The 14,482-nt window shown below is 36.7% G+C and overlaps 1 pseudogene; it reads left to right on the top strand.

Moving 5' to 3' along the window:
• The window catches only part of LOC109096874, a 108,715-nt pseudogene that overhangs the window by 24,702 nt on the left and 69,531 nt on the right, over positions 1 to 14,482 (top strand).

The following is a 14,482-nucleotide window of genomic DNA, read 5'->3' as shown; positions in this document are numbered from 1 at the left end:
TTCTTTCTTGTACTAATGTATTTCCTATTAAAACGGGAAGTTTGTGTGGGATTTATCATATTTTGTTTTAAATATCCAGTCAAATTCAGATACATTGCAGCTATGAGGCATATTTTGCTACTTGGCTAATCAGTTGCAGGTGGTTGAAGTGGGAGGGACATTTTCATTCTAGAGGGCTTTTGATTGGATGAAAATCTGTGTGGTAACAGTCATTAATATTTTTGATCCATTTTCTTGGAGGAAAAAGATATGTGTGTGTGTGTGTGTGTGTGTGTATATATATATATGTGTATATGTGTGTATATTTTAAATAGATATTATCTCTTAAATTATAGTTTTATTAACAAAACTTTAAGTTGATTTCATAGGGTAGTCAAGTTTCCCTCTGCTTGCTGTTCTTTCGTTCTCACTCCCTCAGAAGCAATTAAATCATCGCTCACAGGACGGGCACTTCAGGTGTGAGGGCACAATGACCCATTTATGTGAAAACAATGTTAATATGCTTCTTCACTTTGTGGGTAAAGTCACATATCCATGGCACTGTACCCTTCCTTTTACTCTGGCCTTTTACTCCAGAGCATCAGTTAAGGGGTCAAATACATTATTCAGGCTTTAGAGGTCACAAACTTGAACACAATGTTGAGGGATCTCTTTTCGGGACGTGACAAGGTTCACACTTCTGCTGCCAAATCTTTGGCATTGGTGTTTAACAGACCCAACTACAGTGTAAACAGTCAGAGCTCAAATCGGCAGGTCAGTGTTGAGATTAGTTGCTCACACAAAGCAGGTTTGTTATAAATGGTAGCAGCAATAGCAAAGACTTTGATAAAGGGCTTAACGGCTGTGCCGGCATAAAAATAGATTAGCGCTATTTGTGCTAATATCAGGCGTTGGTGCCTTTCAAAACGCACTCATACACACACTTGCCTTTGTTTTTTTTTCACTTAAGTATAAAGTCATACCCTTCAGAAATCAGGTCACCTTTTTTTAGACCAAATGATTAAAGGACAAGCTATAAAAAAATCTAAAACTGGAAAATCTGTTCAGCTTACTCAAGTACACTGGACAAACTTTTTTTTTGTTGGTGTTTTTATTTAAAAAAAAATAATTTAAAGGACAGTGAAGAGGTCGTCTCGGTGCGACTTTTGTTTTGACTTAAGAGTTTAAAACTGTTGATGCTATCTGTTTGTTAGTGTGCATGTTCTGACGTGTATTTGCAACACCTCTGTAGTGTGATGATATTGGGTATGATATTGGGAAAATAGGGCTGGGCGGTATATCACATGCGATTGTCACAAACATTTCGTCAGTAAAGCCGGTTCCGTGATTACCGCTAAATCGCCATCACCTGCTTTCAAATGGACAAATGACAAGCTACGCAATATCGCATTCATTATCGAAGGCGATTCATCTGCGATAATGAACGCGATACTGCATAGCTTGTCAGTGATCTGCGGCTCTGTCTATTAAATGCCGCTCCATTTGAAAGCAGGTGATGGCGATTTAGCGGAAATCAGGGAACCGGCTTTACTGACGAAATGCGCGTGACAATCACATGCGATATATCGCCCAGCCGTACACTGTTTACATTGTGCAATATAATAATGAAAAAAAAAAAAAAAGAAAAATCACTTCACTGAAGACAGATTTTGATGTTTACACTTGGGTTTACACTTTACAAGAACCAGCTTAAACCAGTAAAAATCAGTAATCATAAAATGTCAAAGTCTTTTCACTTTTCAAAGGCAAAATTTCCACAGTTTTTGACCCATTTAATATTTTTATTTTTAATAAAATTGAATTAATTGTCATTATTAAATACAAATATTTAAATAAGGACTATATTGTAGTAGTCCTATTATAATGTAAAATAAAAAATGAATATTTAATTAAAAAATTTATAGAGCAACTGTAAAATTTACAATGTTAATAATTCCATCAGAAGTTCTTCATTTTCAAATGCTAAACCATCAGTCTTTCATTTTGGGAGTTTACTGGCAAATAAATATATGCACTGCGAGTTTTAGAGTGAAGCGCAGCACTGTGTTCATTTACACTCAAGCAGCTCATGATGAAGTGTTTTAGCATCTTAGCGCAGTTAACAGTAAATAAAGTGAAGCGCTTCACTCTGAAACCTGCAATGATTATAATTAAGCATGCACGATTTGAAAATATTGTGATGTTGATTTTATTTTCATATATCCTGCAACACTAAGAAACAGAAGAAAAAAATCAGACCAGACTTAATTTCCACTTAATCGTGAAAATATCCTGCAACACTAAGAAACAGAAGAAAAAAATCAGACCAGACTTAATTTCCACTTAATCATGAAAACTTTCGCAAATTTTTGGGCTTAGACGCTTACAGTCCCCTCCAGGATTTTGCCGTGACGCAAAATCATGGCAAACGCCAAAAGTTCAAGCGTATTCAGTCAAAGAAAGGTTGTTTCTCAGTTCCAAAAATGGAATGAACAGCCTTGCGTTCTCGTCATGACCGATTTACAAGAGCTACATTGGATAAATGAACCGAAAGCGGAATGAATCCACGCTACTCGCTTGGGCTACACAGCATAAACCATTAATCTGCTCGAGCTGGAACCATGGGCTGATCTCGATCACGCGACACCGTTATACACAGCGCTGGCAGATACATTGAAGAAAGCAGTCGAATTCGCCACAGAATCAATAACATCTCTTTGAAAACTTGTGAGAAGCATTCAAATTCGGGGAAGAATTATGTTAAAGCTGATATCAGAACAAACGCCACTGATGTGGAAACCAGGAAAAACATTGTTCAATAAACACAAATCACCACCATTCTCCATGGTTTTAACAGTAAAACTACAGGAACAACTTGTGGGAGAAATGGCATGTACATGGATTTAACATAGTAAAACTACAGGAACAGCTTCCCAGCACTTAAAAGCTTTAAGTATTACCGAATTTGAACGTTATTTTTAATGTGACAATATTTGTGCATCCTTCATAGGTTGCCCCCATTTATAAAGCTAAAAGTTTCATTATGTAGGAAAGCAAACACTTATTTTAAAATGAAAAAAGGTATTAAATTACCACTAGAAGATGTCTGCAGAGATGTACTTATAGGCCATTTCCACTCCCTAATATAAAAATATGTATGTATTTATTAAATTACATTTAGACATTGTGAGTGACAGTAATAAAAGTTAATTTTATCTGCATCTCAACTACCTAGACAGCACAAGTACATCTCTAAGATGTCTGCTAAATATCTGGGAAACATCTGCTGTGTACTCTGATAAACGTCTCAGAACCAGTTTTACATGCATTCTAATAAATGTCTGTTTGACATCTGACAGGAAACATCTTAGAGACGTATCACAGATGAGCAAGCACTCTTAAAAATACATCTTGCATATGTAAATGCAGACATCAAATAGACATCTCCGAGATGTACATGTGCGATTGAGTGCTTTACTGTCAGGTGCGGGTGCCACCTTCTGTAGAACTTATTGGCACTGGTGCTGGTTTTCCTCAAATGGTAGTCTGGAGCCCTACAATGTTCCTCGAAGTCAGAAAAGTCATAACAGTGTAAGAAGAATGTTGTCTGTGGTATATTTTCACTGCAAAACAATAAGAAATGCCGCAAATATCACCGCAAATTTTGAGAAAAGCCACAGCAAAATCAGTCATTTTAGGCCGCAAAAATCTGAAAAAAAGTTCAGCGAAATCCTGGAGGGACTGATTATAGTTTGATGGTTATTAAATATGGAATTGTGCACTGATAAATCACGGCCAATATGACCAGGAATGTGATCTATTATTATTATTATTATTTTAATTTCTGTACACTTAACCAGCTTTTCCTGCTAACAGAATTATAAACCCATTTGTTCAGAATTATTTCCACCATTTTTAGTTACAGTACAGCTCCCACAGCAGGAGTGTGTCTGCCGCCCCCTCTCACCTGTGTTAGAGTCTTGCTTTGTTTTTATCTGTTCCTGACTGCCTCTGAGCTGTTGACCCTCTTGAGTGCTCAGGTGCTCTGTGGCACAGCGACACTGGCAGTTATACAGAGAGAGAGAGGGGAGGAAATGTAATGGCCTGTGAGAAAGATAGGTTATGAGAGAATGAGGAAGAAAAAACAGCAGCTATACGGAGAGAGATGGAGAGAGAGAGAGGCCTCGCTGACGTTTCCCTGCTGCATATGCAGCTGATAGTATCTGGCAGGGCCTGGCTCTCTGGGGAGCCCTGTAATCTGTTCCATCAGCGTTTACTACTGAACAAATTAACTAAGACAAGCACCGCCGCCTGAGCCAGCAGAATTCTTCCATTAGGAAAATTATAAAGCTATTATGGGAACAATTTGGTCCTTTATATAAACGACTCTCATTGGAAGGCTACAGGGCTTCCTTGAACTACACTGGGGGGCTGAATGGAATACCCCAGGGGGCATTAGCACTTTTGATACCAGTAAAAAGAAAAATCTCGCTCTTTAATATCTCAAACCTTTCTCTTTGACAGCAACAAGATTAAATTAAGAGTGTTCATTAAGTCTCTGAGAAGAAAAGACCCTAGTGAACTCTGTTGTGTCTCCTTTCGAGTTTCAAGTGAGACTGTCTCAAACTGTGCTCAGACAACAAAGATCTCAGTATTCTCATTCTTTCAAAACCAAATAATCTGCTTTATTATATGCACATTATATGCACACTAATTGAAGTTCTTCATGTGCTATGAAAGCACAATCTTTATTATATATTATGAATTATATTTGCTGTAATTTTGGTTGCTCAACCTTAAAACATTTTTTCCGCCAAGGAACTTTAGGAGAAACATCTGAGATGAAGTTGATATTTCAATGAAATAGCTTCTTAAGCTATGAAAGCACAGCCTTTGCTGTATTATGATTCATACTTGCTGAAATTCTAGCTGCACAACCTAAAAAAAATCACATTATAGTGTAAGACAAGAATATATATCATGATTACATTCACAAATCAGTTCTGAAGTTGACATTTTCAATTCAACTCAGTCGTTTAGTTTAAATTATGAATCAAATCAACAGATTCTTTTCAACAAGTCCTTTATCCTATTCTCATTTCAGAATGATTTGTTCACAGATGCGTGTTTACAGAAGTTGAAAGTGCAATTTTTGGTGTATTATGAATCATATTTCCTGTTATTTTTACTCCATGACCTTGAAAATGGCATTAACAATCAGTTCTGAAGTTGACATTTTGAAATCCATCTCAGTCGTTTAGTTGAAATTGTGAATTGAATCAACAGAATCTTTTCATTGAACACCTTGATCTGGTTCACAGTTTAAAATGATTCATTCGCATATGGTTTCCTAAGTTAAAAGTGCAACCTTTCCTGTATTATGATTCATATTTCCTGTAATTTTGGCTGCACGACCTTTAAAATCACATTATGGTGTAAGACAAGTATATCATGATTATATAAAGGTAATGTATGTAGGCTACCCTTAATAGTGCTCACGTACATGTCATATTAGTGCATTGTTAGAGTAAATGCATTATGTCACAGTTTATTTCTGTCACGGTCTCACCACTTGTATTAATAACAAGCCGTTTAGGAAGACCAGAACCATAGCCCACTTACATAGCATGACGTTTTTATCTAAAACATGTCCCATTGACCCAGAAACCAATGATCCACACCCGTCTCTAGGGATGGTATTTTAAAACCAGATTTGTCCCTGGATATCAGCCCTCATGCTTTTACCTTGCCAGACTAGCCGAAGGACGCTCCGTTGGAGTGTTTTGTGGAGCCATGTGTCTTCCTATGTGGAAGGAGGAGGTGATAATAACAGAGGGGAGTAAAACTGGGGCGAGACTGTGGTGACTCAGCCCCCCAGTTGTTGTGTTGGAGGTTTGGGGAGTCTGGAGCACAGAGTTCCAGCCTAATTAAGTTGATTTGTTCCCAGCATCTGGCTCCCAGATGTCAGATGATATTCTTTAGCTCAGCTCCCTGCTGTTGAGAGGAAAGGAGTGGGACGGCAGGGACTGCAGACTGCTGACTTTTCATGAGGCCCACCAGGGGTGGGACAGCAGCGCGCTGTAGGTGACTGATGGACGAGGCGGCCAATCGCGTTGTGTCTGTTGCAATTTTCCAGGGAATCTGACTGGTTAGTTGGATCAGGAGGTTTATAGCCACAGTATGCCCGCAGGTGCATACCGAGCAGTATTCTCACACTTTATAAAACACATGATTCATGCGGAATAGATGTGATGTTTGGCGAGAAGGTTCTGTCGTATTGTTTTTACAGCTTTCAATTTTGGCGAATGTGACCGGTCTGAGGGCGACGACTGTGATTGTGGACAACAGAAAGTTGTTGCCCACCTCTTCATAGAGAGGCGCCAGTTAGTAATTGTGAATCAGTTTATCTAGTTCATAATTCGGACAGAATGATTAATTTATGAATCAGTTCTTAAGTTGACATTTGACTCGATGAATAGTTTAGTCCAAATTGTGAATCGAATCCATTGGTTCTTTTCAGTGAATTAGTTAATTACTTAGCAGTTCATTCACAAATTGGTTCCTATATTGACTTTTGAAACCAATTTACTGAAACACTTTCGATGAATTTTTTATAGATTTTGTTTATATTTTTGATTATTTTTTTTTTTTGTTTTGTTTTGTTTGTTGATATATTTTTTATTATTGTTTATTTTTGAATCCAACTCACTGAAACTTTAAGCTCAAATTATAATTTGAATCAGCAGCTTATTTTCAATGAATCAGTTGAACCTCTAGAACATCATGTGAATCGTTTTCCCTTATCTGTCCACAGAAAGAACTGGATGCCACCGCCACAGCCCTAGCCAACAGACAGGATGAAAGTGAGCAGTCCAGGAAAAAACTCATCGACCAAAGCCGCGAGTTCAAGAAGAATACTCCAGAGGTGAGCAAAAGCGAGAAATGATTTTCCAAATGATAGGAAGCTCAAAGGTAGTGGAGCGAAGGGGAATTTGAGTGCCTAATTGTCATATGTCTGGACCCTCACATCCTGGTCTCCCGGGTACCTGTGAAGCACCATGTTTCAGCCTTTCATATCAGTTGATATTTTTCTGCATGGATTCTGCCTCCATCTTGACTGCTTACAGGACTTTAAATGTGCACCCTGTAGAGTCGCTTTCTTGTTATTATGATTTCTAGAGCATGGCCGCGCCGTTAGATTATTTTTTAGATTTTGCACTTGTCTGAAGCTCGGCATGGCCTTGTAATAGAGGTCAGTAGCAGAGAAACCAGAGGATATTATGGTTTATCCATTTAGGGAACACTTGGTCTGCATGAATAGCAGCGGACGGTCGTGTCCAGACCATAGGGTTGTCTGTGAAGTCATGTTCCAGGGGAAAAACTGATGATGCATGCTAGCAAGACAGTAAGGATCAGTGATTCTTTATTTACCGAAAACCGTCTCTGATCTGATAGAGTTCTGAAACAAACACATCCTGACAGTAGGAGAACATTGCGACCTTTGGATCAGGATGATTATCTGATGTTTGTTCTGTTTAGAAACAGATTATTCTTAATGTGTGGACATGCACAATAATGTTTATAGACTCTGCTTTTGTCCTATAGTATTTACAGACTCTAAATCTTAAAGCACATGGAGCATTAGTTTTTGCTTGCATATTGATGCATGACATGCTTAATGCATTTATTGATTTTGACTCTTTCATTCTGAAATTTATTTGTAAACAAAAGCATAGTAATCTGTGTTTTTATACAGCAGAATTTAGTATGAAATATGGAAATATTTTTAATATTTATAAATATTTACATTTTATTAATAGACATTTTACATTTTTAGATTTCATAAATTTAAACCGATTTAATAAAATAATAATAATTAATATTAATAGTAATAATACAATATATAATATGATTTTAAAGTATAAAAATACAGTATTTCATACAAATCTGATACTAGATTCTATATGCTACGTGTCATCCAACACTTTAATATTATTGTTTTCTTTCCTTAAATGTGTTAACACGTTAATTAAAAAATGTTTAATTAATTTTGAATGACTGAATTGTCTGTTTGTTCAGTTGCCTGAGGCTGTTTATTTGTAATTTGTTTGCTGTTTATTTGTCTCGATTTAGTATCATGCTGAAGTTAATGTTAGTAAGGATAATGGGTCAGAACAGTGCAGGATTTAGGAATCAAGGCAAAGAAGTAAGAGAAAGAAACATCAGACAGCTGTCAGAAGACATCTACAGTTCAAAATAACCTTGGGCTTTTCTTTTAGTCTTTGATTAATAATATCCTTATCAGCATAATAGTGTTTTTGTGAAGATTTCAGACAGGTGCCTCCAATCCTCCAAACGGCAAATCCGTATAATTCCTCGCTGTGTTTGCTTTTGAGAAGTCTCTGCCAACCCATCTGTAGTGTGGAGAACTCAAGGGCACCGCGGTGCTCCGGCCAGCGATATCTTTGATCACGGTTGCCGTCACCTCCTGCCTTCCTCCCTCTTGCTCCCTCTTTCCCACCTCTCGTTTCATGAATTCCTCACGAGTTACCACTCCCAGAGAGTGCCGATGAATAAATGGAAAATAAAAAACCTGTTTTGTCTCCGGAGCCTCAATAAATCAGTCCCCCTTTTCCATTTAAAATGTCCAGGGCTGCAATTTATGTCTGGGCTTAATAACCCGTTACTAAATTAATCGTGCCGGGGGTTTTGGCTGGGAGGCCACGCTTTCGGAGATTCTGTGAACCCTGTTAAAGAAAAAAAAAAGTCTGTCCGAGTGCTTTTCTGCTCGGTACCCAAGGTGCAAGACATCAAGGGCCTCAGTCAGAGAGGTGGAAATTCTATCTCTGATGAGGGAAGCTGGAAATTTACCTTAATGGCTGGGCTGCTGGATGTGGAATTAATGTGCCATGGCTACCTTACTGTACCATTCCTTCAGACACAGGGCAAGCCGTAATCTAACCCCAATGGACTTTGTTGTATCAGCAGTTTTTATGTTAATGCGGGGTGTTTGGGCTTTATTTACTCCACTAGCTAAAGGACCAAAAATTCTGTCATTTGATTCTTGACCAACTTTCTTGTTAAACGAAACTTTCAGAAAAAGGTGAATTTGAATATCCTTTCTAGTTTTTATTTAAACTTCAAAATGACAAAAAAAAAGCACCATTTAAAGTATCATAAAAACAGTCATAAACTACTTTCATTCAGATGTTGATTTTTTGATGTGTGAGGTTTTATTCAAGTTTTATGAATTGATCATATTTTAATAATAATACAATGTAATATAATAAAATGTATATATACTTGTATTTTGCCATACAAGTATATACACACTAAGTGTGCAATTGTGCATCATTTTAATATGATTTGGTTGTGGTTCCTTAAAAAGGAACTGAACGTTATCCAAAAATGAGGATATTCTTGCTGAATATCATAAAATATCAATATTTTTTAATATAAATAAGTAAATGAAGACTGGGGTTTTAAAGCTACAGAATGACAAAAAGTACAATTAAAGTAAAATAAATGTAGTCCAAACTACTTGTGTGCAAACTCTTCTGAGGCCATATGACTCCTTAATGTGAGAAACAGGCTGAAATGATTCGTTCATGAATTGGATGTTTTGTTCTTTTTTCCTTTTTTGATACTTTATGGTGCTTTTATGTGCTTTTTTGTGAGCTTAAAAGCTCTAGTCTCTATTCATTGTAAATGCACAGAAAAGAGTGACTATTATGTTGTTTAAAATTTATTCTTTTGTGCTGCACTGAAAAAAGGAAATCACACAAGTTTGGAAAGACTTGAGGAATAATGACAAAATTTTCATGTTTGGATGAACTGTCCCTTTAAAGTTTTCAGAACTTGTCTGTATATATTTGGACAGATGAATTTTTGTTTCTCTGTCTCTCCATATCCGTTTCCATTTTCAGTCCACTAATGTTGTGCTGTTGTTGTTTAATTGTTATTGACTAGTTATTTATCTAGCTGCTTCACGGTTCTGCTTCGCCTCAGGATGCAGGTTGAAAAGTTTACTGTCCGCTATGTGATGTCAATGTGACAGATAGGGATTTGTTAGGATGACCCGTTATTTTCCAACCGATTACGTAACGTCTGTGTTTTCCTCGCCATGCACCTGTGAAATAAATAATCCTAAGCAGCCGTTAAATTTGCCACAGATCCCTTCATTTTGTCTTTTTTTCGAACGCATAAATATTTAACCCAAACAACCGCCACATTTGGCCCTATTTTCGTTTAGCTTTTGCATGCTCATTTAAATGGAGTTTTAAATAGGATGTGATGGAGACTGAAAGAGACCAGTGTGTCTGTGCTGAAATTATATTCAGAGCTGCCTGCATGATGGAAATATTTTCATAAGGTCATGTGCATTCCCTCCCCTCTAGCTCACATATTTTGAATTTATCCATTAGACACCATTGATAAAAATCACATTTTTTGCATTTTCGCTTAGTGTTGCACCACATGCAAACACCATGAGCACATTTAAAGTTTATACTGAGCATTTGATGGTGAATAAACCACACAGTGCTAATATACCTGCTCTTTATGTACATTCTTTAAAGTAAACGGGAAAGGGGCTCGCAACCCATTTTGTATCCGTAATGTGGCTTTTTTTAAGTTAAACAATATTCGTATACAAAAATGTATAGTGGGACTTTATTTTCTGTATAATAATTTGATTAGATTGATTAGGTATTTATATATGCTGGTGGTTGGAGGATAGGGGTTAAAAATGAAAAATGTCTGGCAACTTCAGATGAGAAGGAAAGTCGCAATAAAAGACGAAAGACCTTGTTTACTTTGTTCAGCAATGAAAAGTTCCTAAGATCAGAAATGTTTATTAATAAAATATGGTAACTTTTGATAGGATATACTGTCTTTGTTTGATGTTCAAATCACAAACAGCCTTGTGTGCCATTTAGAACTAAATTGAGATTTTTAAATTCCACTTTGAATCCGAGTTGATGTAGGATACTGAATTGTATTTGAATTTAAGAAATTTGAATCGAAATGAAATAAAATTCAAAGAAATTCATATGACTGCTGTAACTTTTTAATAATTTGATTTTGAATTAAATTTATTTTGATTTTTGGTATGCATAAGCCATTAACATGGTAACATAAACAATACACCTAAGATGTTAAACATTAAATTGTATTAATAATCAGTTTAAAAGAACACCCATGGATTTTTTTTTTAATATATGTACTTTTCATTGTTTAAAAAAAATCTGATTTTAAATGTATTTAATAATAATCAATATAAATTGAACTTCATGCAAAAGTATTTGTAAAATGTCTAAAATAAATTTCCTACCTTTCCAGTTCCGCTTCCTGTGTTGTGGCCAATTCAGTTCAGTTAAATTAATTTCAACTCATGAATTGAAAGAGCTAATTTTTAAATTCTTGTGAAGATCTTGTAAGAAGATTTTTTTGTACTGTTTTTGTACTATATTTTGATCATAATTGCCTACATGTGCACTGATGCTTCTTTTGCTGATTCTCAGTGTCAAAGCGCACTACAAAGAACATTGAGTCAGTCGATGAAAAGCGTCCTTTTTCTTTTTTTGCAGTTATGATTGTTGTTGTGTACAGTATGTGTGTGTGTGTCAGCCATTTTGATTTTTGCTCCTTCACTGGCTTTGATGTTGCCTTAAAGGGGACGGCTGGTTGGCCTTTAGACGTTGTGATGTTAGTGTCCAGAGATTTCATTGGCTGCCAAGGCTGGTCAAAGAGAGCTGTGAACTGAATGGTCCTGACAAAATGAATACAGTAATTAGGGCTGATCCACTGGCACGCCGCCCACGCTGGCAGACTGGCGTCTTACACTGTTAATTATAGCCGTCCCATTCGTAACACGACGTTAGGGTATTTACCAAGGACTGAATTTGTTACAGTGTACTTGTGTGTGTGTATGTGTATTTCTGTGTGTAGAGGTAGTGAGATAGAGAGAGAGCTTTGTGTGACTAGCACACTGAAAAATGCCTTTGATGTTGACACTGTAATGGAGGCACGGGGGGCTGTGGAGGCACAATCCATTGAGGTCTGGGGTCGACAATATATCCGGTTTGTAGACCCGAGGCGTTCACTGTATTCATACGTGACCAATGAAATGATTTCACAGCCTGTAGGAAAGAAAAATCACGAATCATATTTCTTTATATATGTCAATTGTTTTTTCTAGGCTGCAGTGAGATTAAATGAGGAGTCTTTTTGCTTAATTATTTTTTTTCCTGAGAAAAAGACCCCAATCTGGCATTTGTCTCCACTATACTTTCAGAATCTCTTAACAACATCAACTCTGGGATGGGCAAAAGATGAATGTCTGCAATCAAAAGTTAGAGATTTCAAAATGAGCTCAAACAATTCTCATCACTGTTTCCTCTTTTTTTTATGTCTCATAGAAATATTCATAGTCAACAATACTTGCTAGTTATGACATATACAAAAGTGAGATTTTCATTGTCTCTTGGGCTATGAAAGAGCAACCTGTGGGAGGTTTGCACAGATGTTTAGTCTGCTTAGATCAAAAGATCTTATTCAGGGTTTTAGTCATGTTTAATCATGCTCTTTCTCAATATTTTGTGTATATTTGAAACTTGGTTGCTATTTTCATAAACTGGAGTTTTGGAATTGCAACTTGGCTTAAACAGCAATGTAAGAATAATAATTTTTTTCAATTCTAGTGTTTCACAATATTACTATTTTTACTGTATTTTTCATCAGATAAATTCTGTGGTTAGCATAAACGACTTCTTTCAAAAACATTAAAATATCTTACTGACCCCAGACTTTTGAATGATAGTGTGTATATATAGTGCCATAACATTCATAATGGACCTTGTGCAGTTTTATTGGCTCATTTATGTCTAGCCTTTGAATATGTTTGTTTGATATATGCTTGAATGTGGTAACATCCTGCATTTTCAGAATTTTTTTTTTTTTCAAAGTTCTTCTGTGTTTTGTCAAAGGTGATTTGCTTTTACATGGTATTCTTGAAGAGGAGTTGACCTACTAAAGGCTTGTGTGGGAGAGATCTGTCTCTCTGCATAGCCTTCGGGTTCATGGTGGGGTTTTAGCATTAGTGTCTCTACACTATCTCCTCCTGACAGGTTAGTAGAGCTGTCAATTGAAGAAAAGTCGAGTGAAAAAAGAAAAAAAAAGTAAAATAGCAAAACAAACCTCAGATTTTATATATATATTTTTTTTATTTCATTTCTCACCCATCCCCCTCCTTGTGTTTATTTTTCTGAGGTTGAGAGCACTTGTTTAATGTACTGGTTCATTGTATTTGTGCCTGTAGGATTTGATCCATCTGCTCAGCCAAAGCAGGAATGAGACTGGAGTGGAACTGATGGGGCTTGACTGTGTGCCACTTCCTGTCTCTCTCAGCTGACTTGATTGGCTGTTTCTCAGCGCTTCCTGTCTGATAGTCACCACTGGACTTTGTTGAGTGTTATGCATTTGGATATTCTGACTACTGTGTCTATGTTTATGAATCACGCTGCCCCACATTTCAAAGCGAGTCCAGTTTCAATTCTCTTAGATCACTGTTGGTTGTACTTGATTGTTAGTTTTTAAAACAAATGCTGATTCCTTAATAGTTTTATAATATTTTTTTTTCGTGAGGAGTGTAATTTATCATCGCCCACCTGGTGACTTTATTACGGATATGAAATATTAAAAAATGACGTCATAATAATTAATTAATTTTCCCATCAGAATGCATCATTGAGCATGTTGCGAGTACCTGAACCTGACACCCTACCCTCTGAGTCTGTAGGAAGATGCACTACTAGGGCTGAATATAATTTTTCCACCTTGTTTAGAATCCCTTTGTGCTGAGAAATTGCACTGGGTCATTAAAGTTGACAGGAATGAGACAAGGAATGGGAACCCTCCCTCTGGAGTTCTGGGGGTTCGTCTGTCCCTGAGCTGCCTGGAGAAGAGTAATCTGTCTTCTCGAAGCGGCCTAGCCGACAACAGATTGGTCACGTTAGCCGAGCCTTTGCAACCCCCAGCGATCCTTTCAAAACCCTGCAATTCACAGTCCTGCGGTCAGAAATCAAGCCTTAAAGGGATAGTCCCCCCAAAAATCTAACTTCTGTAATCATTCACTCACCCTCATGTCGTTTCAAACCTATATTTCTTCTGAAGAACACAAAAGATGTTTTGAAGATCTGTTCTTGCCCATGTAACAAAAGTCATTGGGATCCATAACAACACTGAATCCAACGTAATTCTTTTTTATGTGAACTATCCTTTTAAATCCCATAATGTCCCCAAGACTAGGAAGAATTGGGATGGGAGCCTGGAAATATATGGAAAATAAATTCCCCTGTCTGTTTGTATTACATTAATTAAGCCACTGAATGCAAAAAATCTGAAATTAGTTTGACACACACATTGCCTTAAGCCTTTTTCTACATCCGCTTTCTTTTAACAATGTCATTTTGTGATGTTTGATAAGAAAATACTAGATTACAAT

The sequence above is a fragment of the Cyprinus carpio genome, chromosome A10 (assembly GCF_018340385.1).
Source record: "Cyprinus carpio isolate SPL01 chromosome A10, ASM1834038v1, whole genome shotgun sequence".
NCBI classification, from domain to species: Eukaryota; Metazoa; Chordata; class Actinopteri; order Cypriniformes; family Cyprinidae; genus Cyprinus; species Cyprinus carpio.
This window is presented reverse-complemented; position numbering and strand designations above follow the sequence as displayed.